Below are 16,445 nucleotides of genomic sequence, written 5' to 3'. Positions count from 1 at the left end.
CTGTAGTCGTGTTACTTAAACTCTTTAATCTTTTGTTTCATCATCTATAAAACAAAAATTTAACTTCCCGATAGCGTTTTTTATGAGAATTAGATGAGATAGTGAGGGAGGGAAACACAGTTATTGAGCATCTGCTACGTGTCATGCACACAGTACATGATGTTTATATGACAATAAATAAATATAAGGCATATTCCCCCCCAAATCACGCTTTGATATAAGAGCTTTGCCTGTGTTCAAGTCCTTGCAATGTTTCCTGTATTATGGGATGTTCTCTTGGTTATTTTATTTTTGAACAGCACAGTACCATTTGAGAGATACCGACTTAGATCAAAATGACTCAGTGGATGCTGGTTTTGGACACAGAGGTCACTGGACATAATCTGTGAACTCAGGAAGCAACATTCTAGGATGGTGAACCGGCACATGACGTGCCCGATCACGAGTCAGCGTGTGCAGCGGGGTTATCGAGCGCTCACCATATCTTTAGCGAAATCTTTTCTTTGGTACAATGAAGAGTGTCAACACTGGTGGTTGGTTAGGAATACTGTACAGGCCCCACTCGTCCCCCACCCTTTTATGAACAAGACATAAGAAACTGGCAGATGTAGGCCTGGCATCAGCCACTCGGTCCTCTGTCCTCTCCTTCAAGGGGGACCCTGTTGCCTGATCTGAACCAGAACTGTCCAGTGCTCTCCTAAGAACATCACCGTGTCTGCTCCAGTGCCAGCCTTTCATGCACGATGCTCGCTCGCCTGCCAGGGCCATAGTGGGTCTTCTCCTAAACCACTGAGTGAGTTTGAATGCTTGTTTTTGCGCTTTTGCTTGCCAGTGCATGCTTGTTTGTCTGATGGGGTTCAGTCCAACATTTCTGAGGTTGTGGGAGAGGGGATTTATAACTCCCATGTGCCTCTAACCGTAAGAGGTTACCAATAGTTACCAAAAGAAACTGATGTTTTCCAAATCGCCAAGTTTGCTTAAGTCAGAAGGCAATGTCATTGTCTCTCTCCCCCAGACCATAAACTCCTTTAAGGTAGGGACCATGCCATTTCTGTGAGCCTCTTTCAGATGCCTTGTGTAGTGCTTCCTGCAAAAGTAATGTAGGAAGCAGATACGTTTATTTGGAATAAAGCTTCCTATGTTCAAATCCTGCCACTTGCATACATTGATAGAATGTGGGGAAGTTATTTACGCTCACTATGCCTCAGTTTCCTCTTCTGTAAAATGGAAATGGTGACAATGGCACCCACTTTGCAGGGGTCTGTACAGATTAGGGTAATAGATATGAAGAGTTCAGAACAACGCTTGCTTTTCAATAAACATTAGCTCTTCTCATTAAGAAGGTGGAAAATGTTATGTGAATTAGGAGTAGTAGTGCAGGGTTCCGGTAATTGCACAAGAGCTCTGTCCAGGCCAGCTATGATTGTGTAATCAGTTTCCATAAATCTGCTACTGGTTCCAAGAAACATCCATCAGCGAATCCACCTGCACGGCACTTGAAGCCACCCCAGCGGGGCTGGAGGCAGGCCACACAGCCAGCCCCTCCATTGTCCCTTCCTGCTTCTTGGCATAAGCCCGCAGAACACTTTTCTGAGGGCCACCTGGGAACTCACCCCTAATGGATCCTATTTTTTCCCACACTGAGTGACCTTCCCATTAGGATGCTGAATTTGATAATTGGTAGATCTCCTCCTTGGCTCATTCCATCTCATTACTTCATGCTTCTCCTTCCCCCCACTGATGCTAAGTGATTCCCCGAGGGTGAACTGGAATGAGAACAGGGTACTTGTCGACTCTTGGAAAATAATGGCTTTTCCCACCAGAGTTGGGTTTGGCAACTGTTCTGTGGTTAGGCTGACATGTGTAGTGCCTGTATTGTTTGCAGCATCACATGAGTTTCCATGTGCATGCCCAGAGGCACCAGCACTCACGCTAATACAGATCCACGTGGGGTGGTGCACACACCCTGTGTTCACATACAGGTGTTCACAAACCCCTCCCCTTCTTCGCACAGATTCCCAACTTATCCTGAAACGACCTGGCCTAGGGAGAGAAGGAGGAAAAGCAATCCACTTTCATCCTTTCATCGTGTTTGCTGTAAACTTGTTTTGAACAGTGGGGACCCTATACTCACATTTATTCCCTCCCTCTCTGCCCACTGGGCTCCTGTCCTTGCGGCCTCCATCCCGAGAAGACTCCAGCTGGGTAGATAAGGCCTAGATGTGTGAGCGTGTGCTGTGCCCAAGGTGATGACTTGCTCTAAACGCCATCTTTAGGGCCCTTCGCGTCCAGTCGGGAGGAAGTCAGGACATTGTCCTGCTGCCCTGACCTTCCTCCCCGCTGGCCTTGGGACTGTGCTGGGGAGGACAGTCACGGGGAAATGAGCATTCCAGATGCGAGGGCTGAGATCCCATCTTCCCAGGGCTAACTGCTTTATCTTGGTTGTCGTGAGACTGTGCCCCGGAACCCTGAAGCATTTAGAGGCTGTTGCCACCCATACCCTTGAGATGGCAAATCCCTGGGTCGGTTCACATCAAACACCCTGGAACTGACATGGCTTGTCTTGCATACCGAGAGAGCAAACGTGTGTGGGGTCCGTCCTTCCAAGGAGGAGGAAGGCCTCTCTTCTTTGTTCAGGATGGTGACAACATGGCCCTACCCCTCCCACACAAAGGAGGCTATTTATAGTGTCCGTGGCCACCTAGGTGTGTCTCTATACATAGAACTTTCCAGAACAACCTTTCAAGCAAATTTTCTTATCCGTCTCCTAAATAATGTTGACTGATAGGGAAAGGCGAAGGTATATTAGCTTTCCACAAGCAAGTAGAAGGCATGGCTGACCAATTCGACAGGTGAGATGTTAATAAGTTTGTGTAGGTGAACTCCCAGCAGAGAGGAATGAGAGATAAACATTGTCTAAGAGACGTGAACTCTTTCACCCAGCACCTATGCTTTTGGGTTTTCTTTCTCCATTAATTATGCCCTGGCTTCGTCAAAGAGAGTAGATAATGCAGGTAAAACATGCTTGTGTTCTGGTTGTCAAGGAGATGGGGGATCTGTTTGCTTAAGTCTACGCATAAGCAAACTTCATAAGCACAGCCCAGTATTTAGATTTCTGGCTTTTTACCAAATCTCTGCATCTTTACTTCAAAGCTTTGTTGAGTTCAGTGATTTGTGGTGTGTTCTTTTCTTTCCATGGCTCTCTTCTCTCTGCCACCCCCTCAGCCGGTGAAAATGCTGACATAAAATGAAATCCCCTGTGGCAAGGGAGCTTCGCCAGGCTCCCAAGCCTGATGGCGTTGAGCCCCTAGGACGGCAGAGCCGGGCGAGGCACCCATCGCAGCCCAACTCCCAGCACCCACTCCTCAGGACTGTGAGGGAGGCAGAGACTTCCTGGCTGGTTCAAAGGGCAGGTGACTGAAGTGTAGAAATGTGATTTTGGAAGGCTGGAGGCAAAGGGGGTTGGAGCCAGAGAGGAACACGCCAGACCTGAGAGCGAGAAAGCTGAAACGTAGATTTTTTTTTTTTTCGGTCACGCCGCGCAGCTTGTGGGATCTTAGTGCCCCAACCAGGGATCGAACCTGTGCCCCCCACAGGGCAAGCACGGAGTCCTAACCGCTGGATCACCAGGGAACTCCCGTAGATGTTGTTGACATGTTTCCATGTCAACCAAGTGTTTCGGATCCAGATGCTGGAATGCCAGAGTTTTCCTGGCAGGATGGTGGGGAAGCTTGTGGCACCAGCCAGGCCAGGCTGAGCCTTGCTGGCTGTTCTGTTTTTCCTGGGATCGTCTCGAGGAGAGCCCGTTTCCCCTTAGTCGATTGGTAAATCATTACAGAGCCACGACTGGAGTATGTGTGAATGTTCCCCAGGTTCATTAGCCTTGGACACAAATGAGGCTGTCAACCTCTAGGATCAAATTTTGTTTGCTCAGCTGTGTCCCCCATGGGGCCTTGGGGTTTCTTTCAGTCCTCACCCCTCAAGCCTCTCTGAGAGTTCCAAGGGCGTGTCTTATATCCTCCAAGATCAGTTCAGCTGTATGGAAACAGCAGTCTGTCATCTGTGAGCTGCCGTTTTAGGGGGTCCCCAAAAGGTTGTTGGAAGTCTAGTAGATCAGGGTTGAGTTACATCTTGACCCTTTCACTTCAGGGCACACCCCCTACCACCAAAGGAGACGGCTGGGGTGAGTGCAGCAAAACTCATCCATGCCTTTCACTTACATTGTTCTTCATCACTGGGAGATGTTCTCCTTGAGAAGGCAGCCACCCTTCCTGTGGCTTGCCTTCTTTTATCCTCACCTCTCTCATTATAGTTCATCAGCTGAGGAGGCAAAGTTCAAAGAAAAAAAAAAAAAATATATATATATATATATATATATATATATATATATAGCAGATGAATCAAAAAGTACAGATAGGGACTCCCCTGGCGGTCCAGTGGTTAAGACTTCGCCTTCCAATGCAGGGGGTGTGGGTTTGATCCTTGGTCGGGGAGCTAAGATGCCACATGCCTTGCAGCCAAAAAACCAAAACATAAAACAGAAGCAATATTGTAACAAATTCAGTAAAGACTTAAAAATGGCCCACATCAAAACAATCTTTAAAAATAAAAGTACAGAAAAAAGTAGAACAATCCGATTGCAAATGAGAGGAAGAGGACCTGTAGGGACCAAGTGAAAGGGCAGGCATAGCAAGCGCCCTGCGAGAGGTGAGTGGAGCTGGTGAGGGAGCTGAGAGATGAGATTACTGCAGATGTGGCGGGAGGACGTCCTATGTGCTTCCATAGCAACCGGGCTTTCCTCTGAACGGCCTCCCACAATTATAGTGCCTTGTAATTGCTCTTTCAGCCGTCTTTCCACTAATCTGTGAACTTCAGGGACTGAAGCTTTAATCTCTGTATTCCCAGAAGTATGGCTCGGGCAAAGTTCTGGAAGCGAAGCAGGCACATTGTGGACCAGGGGCAGTAAACAAAATTGCTTGGTTTAAAATGATGGATATGTTGTAAATCGACTATACTTCAATAAAATAAAATTTAATTTTTGAAATGATGGATACATGAAGGGAAATGACGCTTATAGTCAGCCCTGAGGACCTCGGTTTTACTTAACAGTGGGTCAGAAGCTGAAATCAATCCTTGAGTGTGAATCCAACAAGGCTTGAGAATTACTTTTCAGAAGTTGTATGTAGAATGGCTGGGGTCAGGGCAGAGGAGGAAGGAGGCTGTGGGCTGAGGGACTCACCAAGAAGGTGTTGTAGGTAGTCAGCATGAAACCGGGCAGGGAGGAGATGAAGGCTCATTTATGGGAAGAAAGGGCAGAGCGACGGGGGAGGTTGGATGAGCAGGACTTAGGCTGGACCACATGAAAGACTGATAGGCATGGACTCATTCATTTGCTCCGTTGTCCATTAATTCATAAACTCGTGCATGCTTCATTCAGCATTGGGTTGTGCCAGTGCCGTTGATGAGCGTTCCTCTCTCTTCACCGTCAAGCGACAGCTGCAGGTGTCACCACAGCCAGGGAGTGACTGCGTGGCAGAGCGTGGACCCTGGCTTCAGTTCCCATTGGTTCATGTCCCGATTCTGCCTGCGTGGATCTTAGCAACTTACTCAACTTCACTAAACCTCACTCCCCTCATCTGTGAAGTGGGGATAATGACCTACCTCACAGGGTTACTGTGAGGGCTGCTTGAGATGATGCATGGAGCTGACAAAGGCTAGCTAGCAGACGATAAATGAATATTTCTTAAGCACCTGCCTATGTGTTAGGTATCGTGATATTAGGATATCAAGCCAGACAGGACCCCATCTTGTTCTCTAGCACCCCAAAGACAACTTTGGGGAGTAGGGAAGTTTGAAAACCGTGCTGTGCATGTAATGTGATAACTGATCTAACAGAAGGATGACGTTAGGGCCATGGAATTCAGACAAAGAGATTAAAGGGGCCTGGGGAGTGAAGAGAGATGCCGCAGAGGAAATGGTAATTGAACTGGGTTTTGAAAATGAGTAGAAATTTGGAAGATGAGAGGAGGGAGGAAGAAAAAGATCTTCAGACAAAAGGAACGAATGTACAAAAGAACAAAGGGTAATGACACACTTCCCTTGCAGGGTTACTGTAGGATGGACTGAGGCACCATATATGCCTGGCACCAGGGCCTTCGAGGTCATAGCAAAACTCAACATATCAACACACGCTAGCTTTCTCTCTGCCTTTGCTGAATCCCAGTTGTATCTTCTCTAGACAACTTGTAGCTCAAACCAAGAAAATGGAGGAACATCTCAGAAAAGAGAGGAAAAGGAAGGCAGGAGTTGTAACCACGGCTTTTATGACCATGGTTAATGAGTAAATGGAGAGAGGAAAACAGGTGTCTACAGAGGAGGCCAACAGAGGTTACTCAGGGTAAAAGGAGCAAAAACAACAGGGTTCATGTCGCATAAGCTGAAGAAGGGAAAGCTTAAGAATGAATACTCACTTATGTGGCCTGTAATGAGAGGTCAGTAAAGGAAGAACATTGCAAGGGCTGCTTCCAGAGGCCTTCAGCAACCTCCTCAGAGTTCTCCATGGTAACTGCTGCGGCCACTGTAAAGGGCTGGCTCTCCAATGTCTGCCCACAGCTCCAGAAATGTTTCTTCTCCCCCTGGAGTTCCCACTGCCCTCTGCACCCACCACCCCACCAGGTCCACGGGGTATGCAGATCCCAGTGAAGTGGGAGCAGAAGGGCACGTGGCTGTACTCGTGGCCGCTCCACAGACCAAGCCACTCGCCCAGGACAGCCCCACCCACCCAAATTTTCTGATGGTTATGGTTGGCGTTCACGCAGGAGAACCCCGCCATCATGAAGGGCAGCTGCCTGCCAACCTGGAGTCAGCATCCAGGAGGAATTTGGTAAAACCAAGACAAAGCATAACAAAGTCTTCCTGTGTTATTGTTGCAGCTGGGACTGGTCTGCGAACTACCTGTTGGTGCAATTCTCCCAGAGGTGACCTGAAAGGACTCAGACCTCAAATATTTAATGACAAACAAGTATGGTTGTCAAGATAAAGTCCTTTTAGACTGGGTCATTCACAAATGCACTGGTAAGCAGGGAGGCCACATGAAACTCCAACAAAGGTCCATCTATTCCAGCACCTATAACAAAACCCAGGGAGCTTGCAGTTCCTAAAATCTACAGATTAGTAGCCTTGCGTTTGCTTGATTCATATGCCAGTGTGTCAGGATATGGGCCCCCTTTGCTTTCTTTATAGGTGAAACCCTGTAGAGTGGAATAAAATAGTACTTTCTCCTGAAAGTACAGTACAATGGAGAAGACAGATAAACATGGTAGGAGATTTCCTTTTTTCCTGCCTCTTCTTTGTTTTGTATTTTTTAAAACTCGGAGTGTGAATCAAACCTGAAGAACTACCCTAAGATAGCAGGGTAAACTACCAGGTTAATGTTTAATTCACTTTTGCTTGATCAGGACTTTAAAACTTTGAACAAAATGGACTTCAATAAAGATAGAAGACGGAAGAAGATTTTAATATAATTTCGGTGCAGAAATAGGGCGAAAGCAAGTGGTTATGGAGGAAGTAATTTGTGAGGAAAAACAAGCCAAATCCAGGGGTTGGTAAACAGAACAGGGAGAGCTGAAATCTCTGCTTGTGTAAGAGAAGCTCTTGCCTCTTCATCAGGGACTGGGCTGTGTTCTTACTGTGGTTCTCATTCTGCTGGACCTTCCTCTCTCCATGCCCAGTAAAAACTTGCCACATGGTCACCAAATACTAATCTAGCATGTGCTAATTGCTAAGCAGAGTACTTAGCACATGGGAGCATAGAAAGAAGAATGATATTTTAAAACCCTCTTCATCTTCATCTGTCTCAGAGATGACTCTGACCCCGGTCTAGGTAAGGGCCACTATTACGTGCACTTACAACACCTCGGCTGTCTCACTCGCCCTTGTGTTTACTTGATGAATATCTGTCTCCCTACAAATTGTAAGCCCCAACAGGGCAGTGACTCTTGGTGAGTTGATCCCATCTATATCTGGAGCATCTAGTATAGTGCCTGACACAGACAGTAGGTCTTCAATACATTATGAATGAATGAATGAGTAAACAAGCAATGGAAGGACAAATACCACTTCTAGGCCATTGAAATGATTAATTCATCCTTCTTTTGGAATAGCAATGGAAGAATGTCATTCAAATATCAACTCACTCTCCCCTCCCTTCTCTTTCCTTCTTTCTTTCTGCTTCACTCCTCACCCCTCCTACCAGCCCCTCAAATATGAAAATAACATCATCAACAACCACAAAAATAACATCATCAACAACCACTCTGAGTACCTGCATCCTGGAGGATGTGGTGGTGCCGGTGTGGGCTGTACGGACACAGCCCACGTCCTCTGCTGCGCTGCCTGGGGTTTTTATGTAATAGGAACAGGTCAATTGGCATGTTCTCAGCTTGGAAAGAGGAGCCATGCCTTGTTGTGGCTTTGAGTTCAGATCAGTTTTTCTCACTCTTTGAAGATGAAAAGCCCTATAAACAAAGCAAGGCAAAATAAGCCCGAATGCTTCAAGGCAGGAAGAATGCTGTGTGGTGATATTGTTTAGAAAGACTTGGTCATTGCTGTACTGGAGAGCTGACCTTTGCGGAGCTCAATTGTGTGGCGTCCGACTGAGTAAGTTAGCAAAATAAAGACAGATGGCAATGGATTAACTCCAACACGCTCACCAGACAACGGCAGACAACATGGAGAACGGTGGAGTGCCCTAAAAAAGCATTTTCGGGGAGACTTCACCAAGTGCCTCCCATAGATGCCACCTAGTGACTCACCAAAACGTTGCATCTTGCACAATCCTATAGATTGAGGAAACAGCTTGAGGGGACGACGCCATACACAGCCTGGCTTTGTTTAACAGGAAAAGAGAGAGGGAGAGATACCAGATCATGGCGGCCTTGAAAATTTATAGTAGTTTAATGTTCAGTTCACTGAGAAATAATGGTTGAATTTTGTATTCTGCCTTGTATGTTTAGAGAAAAAAAAAAGAAAGAAAGAGAGATAAAGAACACAAATCCTGCAAGACAGGCAACTGTCTTTCATCCAGAAATAAATGACCCAGAGACAGACACAAGATTTAGGACAGTTTATGCATGGGGGTCCTGACCTTCTACAACTGAAACCTAGAATATGAATCATTCATTTCAAGTACCAGCTCCAACTGGCCAGCAGAAGCTCTCGGGATGGTGTGGGGCTGTGAGGTGGGCTCCAGACTCATGGTTGGGACCTTGTGGTCCTTGAGATCGTCTGCCGTGGCTGCAGGCGAGGGGACTGGTGATACCTGGGTCTGCATTAGACAACCTTATGTCAGGCTATCAAATCTCCTAATTTGTTTAAGAAACTGTACTCCTGACTGTCTGAGGGCAGGAGCTGAAATGTACATAGAACATATAGAAAAGGTGACAGTTTTCCATGTTAAGGAGAGATGAAGAAGTAACATGAGCAGTTTTGTTAGGTTCTACCAAACTCGGGTTTCATTATGTTTGTCCCTCCATTGTGGAAGGTGGTGTTTGATTGGCAGTTTACACACTAGCATATATAATTTAGGGCTTATAGTCCTTGAACATGTGCCAAGAACTTGGTGCTGAGGCACTGATTATTCTTAACTATAGAATTCTTTTACAAGTGAAGGTCTAGACAATTTCACTACAGGCAGACCTCAGAGATAACCAGATGATCGCAATAAAGCAGATATCGTGATAAAGCAAGTCACGTGAATTTTTTGGTCTCCCGGTGCATATAAAAGTTATCTCTATGCTAGACTGTAGTCTGTTAAGTGTGCAAGAGCATTATGTCTATAAAACAATGTACATACATTAAATTAAAATCATAATTTAAATTAATTTACTTTATTGCTAAAAAAATGCTAACCATCATCTGAGACTTCAGTGAGACATAGTAGTAACATCAGAGATCACCAATCACAGATTCCATAACAAATGTCATAATAATGAAAAATGTTTAAATATTGTGAGAATTACCAAAGTGTGACACACAGAAACGAAGTGAGTGCTATTGGAAAACGGCACCAACGGACTTGCCCCATGCAGGGTTGCCACAAACCCTCAATTCGTAAAAAACGTAGTATCTATGAAGTTTAATAAAACGATGTAGTTTCTTCATTGCCACATGTGGCCAACCCATTTGAAGTGTCTAGGATGGTACCCCAAAGCAGTTGGTGAACACCTCTTGTGTGCCAGGCACTATTCTAGGGGTTCAGGGACACAGAGATGAAAACGAACCACGACTTGCGCAGGAGAAGTTCGTGTTTTAGTGAAGAGGCAGACGTGCATAGATAAAACCCCAATATCTTGAAAGGGATGCTGTGACTGAGGTCATGGCTGAGGGAGCTGGGAGGTCAGGGCAGAAGGTGACATTTCAGTTGGGTCTTGAAGGATGAGGCGGAGTTGTGAAGGCTGAAGATGACACACTAGTGTTTGCAAGGGCAAGGTCACATGGGAGGGCAACGTGCAGTTGCGGAACAATGAAGTCCAAGCTGATCACAACACAGGGCAACAAGAAGCCATTGACAACAAAACTACAAAGACTTTCATGTCTTCTCTGCTTTGACGTGAGCTTCATGTTTGGGCTTTATTCTGTAGGCCAGCTGTCCCTAATATTCACTCTTGAGGACTCACTTTTTATACTTTCTTTCCAGTGGATCGTGTCTTTATAGATTTCTTTTTAACCTCCCCCAGTCCTGCAATTATTAAGAAGTAATTTGTTTCCCATTTCAAAAAAGTCATCCAACCTCCATAACTTGCAATGGATAAGCATGAGATAAAGCATGTTATTAAATTGCGGAGAAAGGATATAGAACATTAACTGCTGCCTTAGACAAACCCCCCAAATCCCAATGGTTTAAGACATGAAGGTTTATTCTTGCTCAAGTCAGGTCCAGTGCATATAAAAGTTATGTCTACACTATACAGTAGCCCCCCATCATGTTACGGTAAAGCCACTGAGAACATTATCTTCCAAGGTCCCTGCATCAGGGGAGGAGGAGGCACCCTATCTCAGCCTGGAAGGGACCTTGTCACTTTTGCTCACAAGTCATTGGACAAAACTAGTCACATGCCCCAATCTAACTACAGGGGACGGTAGAATATGCAGAGATGTAGCATTTGTTCATCATTAACAACCTGTGCCATGTGTCATACATGTGTAAATTTGCTCCTGGGTCTGTGGAGTTCAGAGGCACCTCCAGCTGAGAACCACAACTCTGGCAAAAGGAAACAGGAACATGATCGGATTGTTTTCTTTCTCAAAAAAGATCACACACGTCAGCGTTCAGAGAATGGATTCCAGTGAGTAGACTAGAGGCAGGAAGACCAGTTTAGGAGGATGAGGGCCTGGCCCAAAGCAAGGGATGGAGCAAGGGAATGGGTTCTAAACATAGTCTGGGGGTAAAATCCCTCCGTGTTGGAGACCAGATATGATGCCTGAGGGAGTCAGAGGTGTCAACGTTGGTTCTTGGGCTTCTAGCCTGGGTGAGTCAGAGGCACTGTGACAGCCACAGCATGAGTCAGAGCAGAAGTCAGGCCAGCCAGGCAGGATCCCCTTCTCCAGGGTTGCAGGGGTAATGGTTGTCAGTCATTCCTTTTTCCCCTGCTGACCTAGTCATTTGTTCTACCCCTTCCCCACCCAAGAAAACACCAGGTTTGCGTCACAGCCTGTGGAAACTCAAAAGCCAAGGCACCAGAGTTAGGGCAGATGTGGCTGGAAGTTTCGGACTCCAACCCAGGGATTAAAGCCTTCCTAGCTCTACCCATCCATGCTTAGGTGCTCTGTTAAGTGTTTGGGCCAAACAGCACTTAAACCACTACTGCCATCACCCAATGCTCCCTCTTCTCTTCTACTCGCTTTCCTTCCTCAGGTGTCTTCCCTTCTGGATGCTTCCCAGTCGCTCCTATCAACCTTGCTAATTTGCACCAAGCATTACAGCCTCATCACTCCGCGGATATTGTAATCCAATGTATCTGTGCACTTCTTGTCCAGCCTGTCCTGTCTTCCACTGGACAGCAACCTCATCCGTGGAGGGACCACACCGTCCCAACTGCTGTGAATTGAGCAGAAAGGGACACACTTCACCCCTTCAAGTAAATGAACTACTCTCTTTAATAACGTTGGCCCTCTCTGGACATCAGAGTCTTGAAGGCAAAACTCAGCTGCGTTCCCCTGTTTGAAGCATCACCCTCTTAGCAGAATCTGCTGGTATATGGCTTCTTTGAGCTTTATGAAGAGAAATGAAACAATCACTTGAGAATTGAAACCACACTCAGGAAAAAAGTACGTTCCGTGTTCCGTTTACTCAGTACGATGAACTACTAACGAGTAAGTGGCTGTTACAGTGGACGGCAGAAGAGAATGGGCTTGAGCATTGGGGGAACTTGGTGCTTGGGTTCTAGTTTACTGCATGTTACAGAGCTTCTCTATCTTCATCTGCGAACGAGGGATCTTAAGAGGCAAAGGCAGTGCTGTTCTAGGCCTGAGCCCATGCAGAGCACCTAGCACAGGCCTTGCACAATAAGAGCCACTCAATAAAGGGCAGCTAATACATGACTATCACTCAGTTTCCTCCCTTATGACGTATGATGTTATAACCTGAATTGTTTCTGCCTTTTTTCGTATCTATAGGTCCCCTTTGCGGTTTTTTGTTTTTTTGTTTTTTTGTTTTTTTTTGCGGTACACGGGCCTCTCACTGTTGGGGCCTCTCCCGTTGCGGAGCACAGGCTCCGGACGCGCAGGCTCAGCGGCCATGGCTCACGGGCCCAGCCGCTCCGCGGCACGTGGGATCTTCCTGGACCGGGGCATGAACCCGCATCCCCCGCATCGGCAGGCGGACTCTCAACCACTGCGCCACCAGGGAAGCCCCCCTTCGCGTTTTATCTTCCTGATCTTGTGTCATTCACTGATCTTTATCCATGTGTCACACAGAACCTTGCAGGCTCATCACTTCTTAGTCCCAGTATTAACTGTAAAGAGTTGTCAGTATTTTATTTGCATAAAAGTTGAACCTAAGAGTACAGAGTTTGCATCAACTGCTTTTATACAGAGAGTCTGAGCTACTTATGTTTCCATTTGCTGCTCTATGAGACCATGCAAAGACCACTGGACTTGCTCCCAGCTCTCCAAGAGCTGCCTGGGAATATCGTCTTGTGGTAGAGGAAGCAGAGCCAGAACTGATGCTCCTTCTGCCAGAAGTTCAATAAGTCTCCCTGCCTTTCAGTGAGAAGAGGAATCTTTTCAGCTTGAAATGACTGTACTGCTCAGAGATTAATTACTTTTGGATCTGACTCTTGTCTGACCATTAATTATCCACACTAGCAGCAGAAGCTGGGGTTAAAAACTGCACTGTTGTTGCCTTACTGCAGATTTGCTATTCAAGCATTTCTCGCCATTTATATGTGTGGCGGCAACAAGTTCAAGGCTATGTGCACCGTAGGAAGTACTTAAGTTTCTGTTCGACATGTCTGATGCATTCTGGATGTGGTTTGAGAGTTCAAAGTTGCTCCACGAAACCTTTTGAGGAAAGGATTTGTAGGAATGCACCCAAACGAAAGCAAACACATTAAATGGCGCATCTGGGCCTGCATCGGTGTTAGAGCACCTTAGCGTGTCAGAGTGTTTGGGCTTCCTGCCACCTTTTGCAAATGTTGACAGAGCAGGGAGGAAACCAAAGTGAAAAAAAATAAAGGAGGAAGATACATCTTGGGAGACGTCATATGGCTGGAAAGGTAAGGAGTGGGAAGCATGCTGTTCTGGACTGAATTGTGTCCACCCCCCAGAGTCATATATTGCAGACCTAACCCCTGAGAAGGTGACCGTATTTGGAGATAGGGTCTTTAAAGAGTTAATCAAGTTAAAATGAGGTCCTTAGGGTGGGCCCTAACCCAATATGACTGGTGTCCTTATAAGAAGAGGAGATTAGGACACAGACACACAGAGAAGGAAAGCAATGTGAAGACACAAGGAAGAGAAGACGGTCCTCTACAAGCCAAGATGAGAGGCCTCCCAAGGAGCCAATTCCACTGACGCCTTGGTCTCAGACTTCCAGCGTCCAGAACTGTGAGAAAATAAATTTCCCTTGTTTTAGTCACCTAATCTGTGGTACTTTGCACTACAAGAAACTGATAGACTTGCCTTATTGATATAGAGCAGCAAGTGAACATTTCACAAGTAAAGAAGTTTAGGAAGACTGAGATAAATGATTACATATCTCTAAAACATTGTGTGTAGGTATGTTGGTATTTTATATACATTTGGAGTTGCCCTATACTTCCTACTCCTGAAATGCTTGTTCATGTTTAAATTGTTCAAGATCTTGGGATCCATCTTACTCGGAATCTTACTCAAAACTCTTTCTTTTAAAGAGAAGAGATGTGAAATGGGTAATTCTCAGACTCTTCTATCTGGGTATTCCCAAAAGCAAGTAAGAAAGAGTAGATGCAGCAGTGAATTAGCCTGAAAAGGGAGCCTGGAGTAACCTGATTGTTTCCTAAAAAGTCAGGTTCATTGAGATACAATTTACATAAAGTAAAATTCACCCTTTTAAATTGTATAGTTAATTAAATTTTGGTACGTATACACAGTCAGGTAACCACCATCACAATCAAGATATAGAACATTTTTCATCATCTCCAAAGTTCCTTGTGTTCCTCTGCAATTTCCTTCTTCCACTCCCAGCCCCTGGCAAGCACTGAGATGAATTTTATCCCTATAATCTTGCCTTTTTCAGAATGTCATATAAATGGATTCACATGTCTGGCTTCTCTCATTATTTTGAGGTCAACATTTAGCTTCTAAAATTTATTTGAATTTTATATTCAATGCTGATATATATGATATATACATATATAACATATATATATATATTTTTTAAATGCTAAATAATATATCCATGTTTGTTTTAATATTGGGAAACATTTAAACCTATGTACCCAATTAGGTGACTTAATAATAATTAGATAAAATTAATATTCCATGAAGATGCCCCATTTCCTAATTTTAAAATATCACTTAATTATAAAGATGTTGGGTTACAAGAGACCTCCAAGAAAGTTCAAAGAGATATTCATTAAATTCTGAAAAAATATGGGACAGGGAGTAATGAACAATAGCCTCCTTCCCTTTTATCAGAGACTGCGATCAGAAATGCCTTCTTGGGGTTTGAGAGACAACATATTCTACATGTAAAATAAATAGAAAAAAATTTTCATAAGAAAGACATCCAAACAGGCCACGTGATAATCTCAATATTGATGTATCACTGAAACACGTTGATACACTAAAGTTTCCCACTGCGTGGATAGTAGTAGGTGTGGAGGTGGGGCCTCTGCTATCCAGCCAGTACCCACCAAACCAGTTCCTCACAACTGGAGGCCCTTCTGGTTGGTTGTTTCTCTGGGCCACGACCCATTTGTAGAACACGTTTGATATCTGTCTTTAGATTGCCGATCAGAAATAGATCTTGTGCAAAAAATGGTTCTTTTTATGCAAGGTCTAGGCTTTGGATGAGATCAACACAAAGCAAGAGGAGAGGAAGAGGCACCCGCTTGGTCAGTGGATAGTATACTTTCTGGGCTGTCCTTTCACACTCTCCTTCCTGAATTCTTTAAGAGCCCTCTCAAATATTCCCTCCTCTGTGCCCTCATCATGACCCGTTCCCTAACCCAAGGCAGAACTGGACGTCTTATAACACTTGCACATAGTTACCACATTTTATGATGTTAGTTTTTTATGTGTATGTGTTGCCTGCTATGTTCTAACTCTGTATCCCTAGATCCTGGCATGATAGCAAATGCTCGATGAATACACATTAAATTTAGTTGGCCCTTACAACCTATGATATGCCACATGTCACAGACCCACCTCAATCAGACTTTGGAGAACCAAGAACTGGACTGTGCAGATGAAGAGCTAGTCTCCAATTTAATTTGTGTATCAGGCTTCATGTTTCCTACTAGTCTGCCAAGCTTTTGACCCAGATTCCTTCTCTGAGCCTATCTGCCTGGTCCAAGTGCAAACATAATTCCTGCTCTGACCCAGATCCACTGCCCCTACTTGTTCCAGCTCACCAGGGTCTCCTGCTTTGGCCTCATCTATGAAATCTGATGTGTGACTAAGGCAACCCTGGTGAAGAGCCAGGTGGGGCAAGCTGGTACTGCAAGGTCCCAGGGTGACATCCAACTCTCCTGGCTATCTGCAAGGCAACTGAGTGGGCCAACCAGAATAAGCTTTCATGGGCTCAAGTATACAACGGGCTGACAGCGAATCCTGAGGTAGGAAGCAGGTACAGACGTGGACCAGAGTGGAGCCAGGAAGCAGCAGATTAGTTGGTCAGGATGTCTTACTTGCCCCTCTAGCTGTGAACATCCCATAAAAGAAGTATGGACGAGACTGGAACA

Source organism: Grampus griseus, assembly GCF_964374135.1.
Source record: "Grampus griseus genome assembly, chromosome: 18".
Lineage (NCBI taxonomy): Eukaryota > Metazoa > Chordata > Mammalia > Artiodactyla > Delphinidae > Grampus > Grampus griseus.
Note: the sequence above shows the minus strand (reverse complement) of the source record.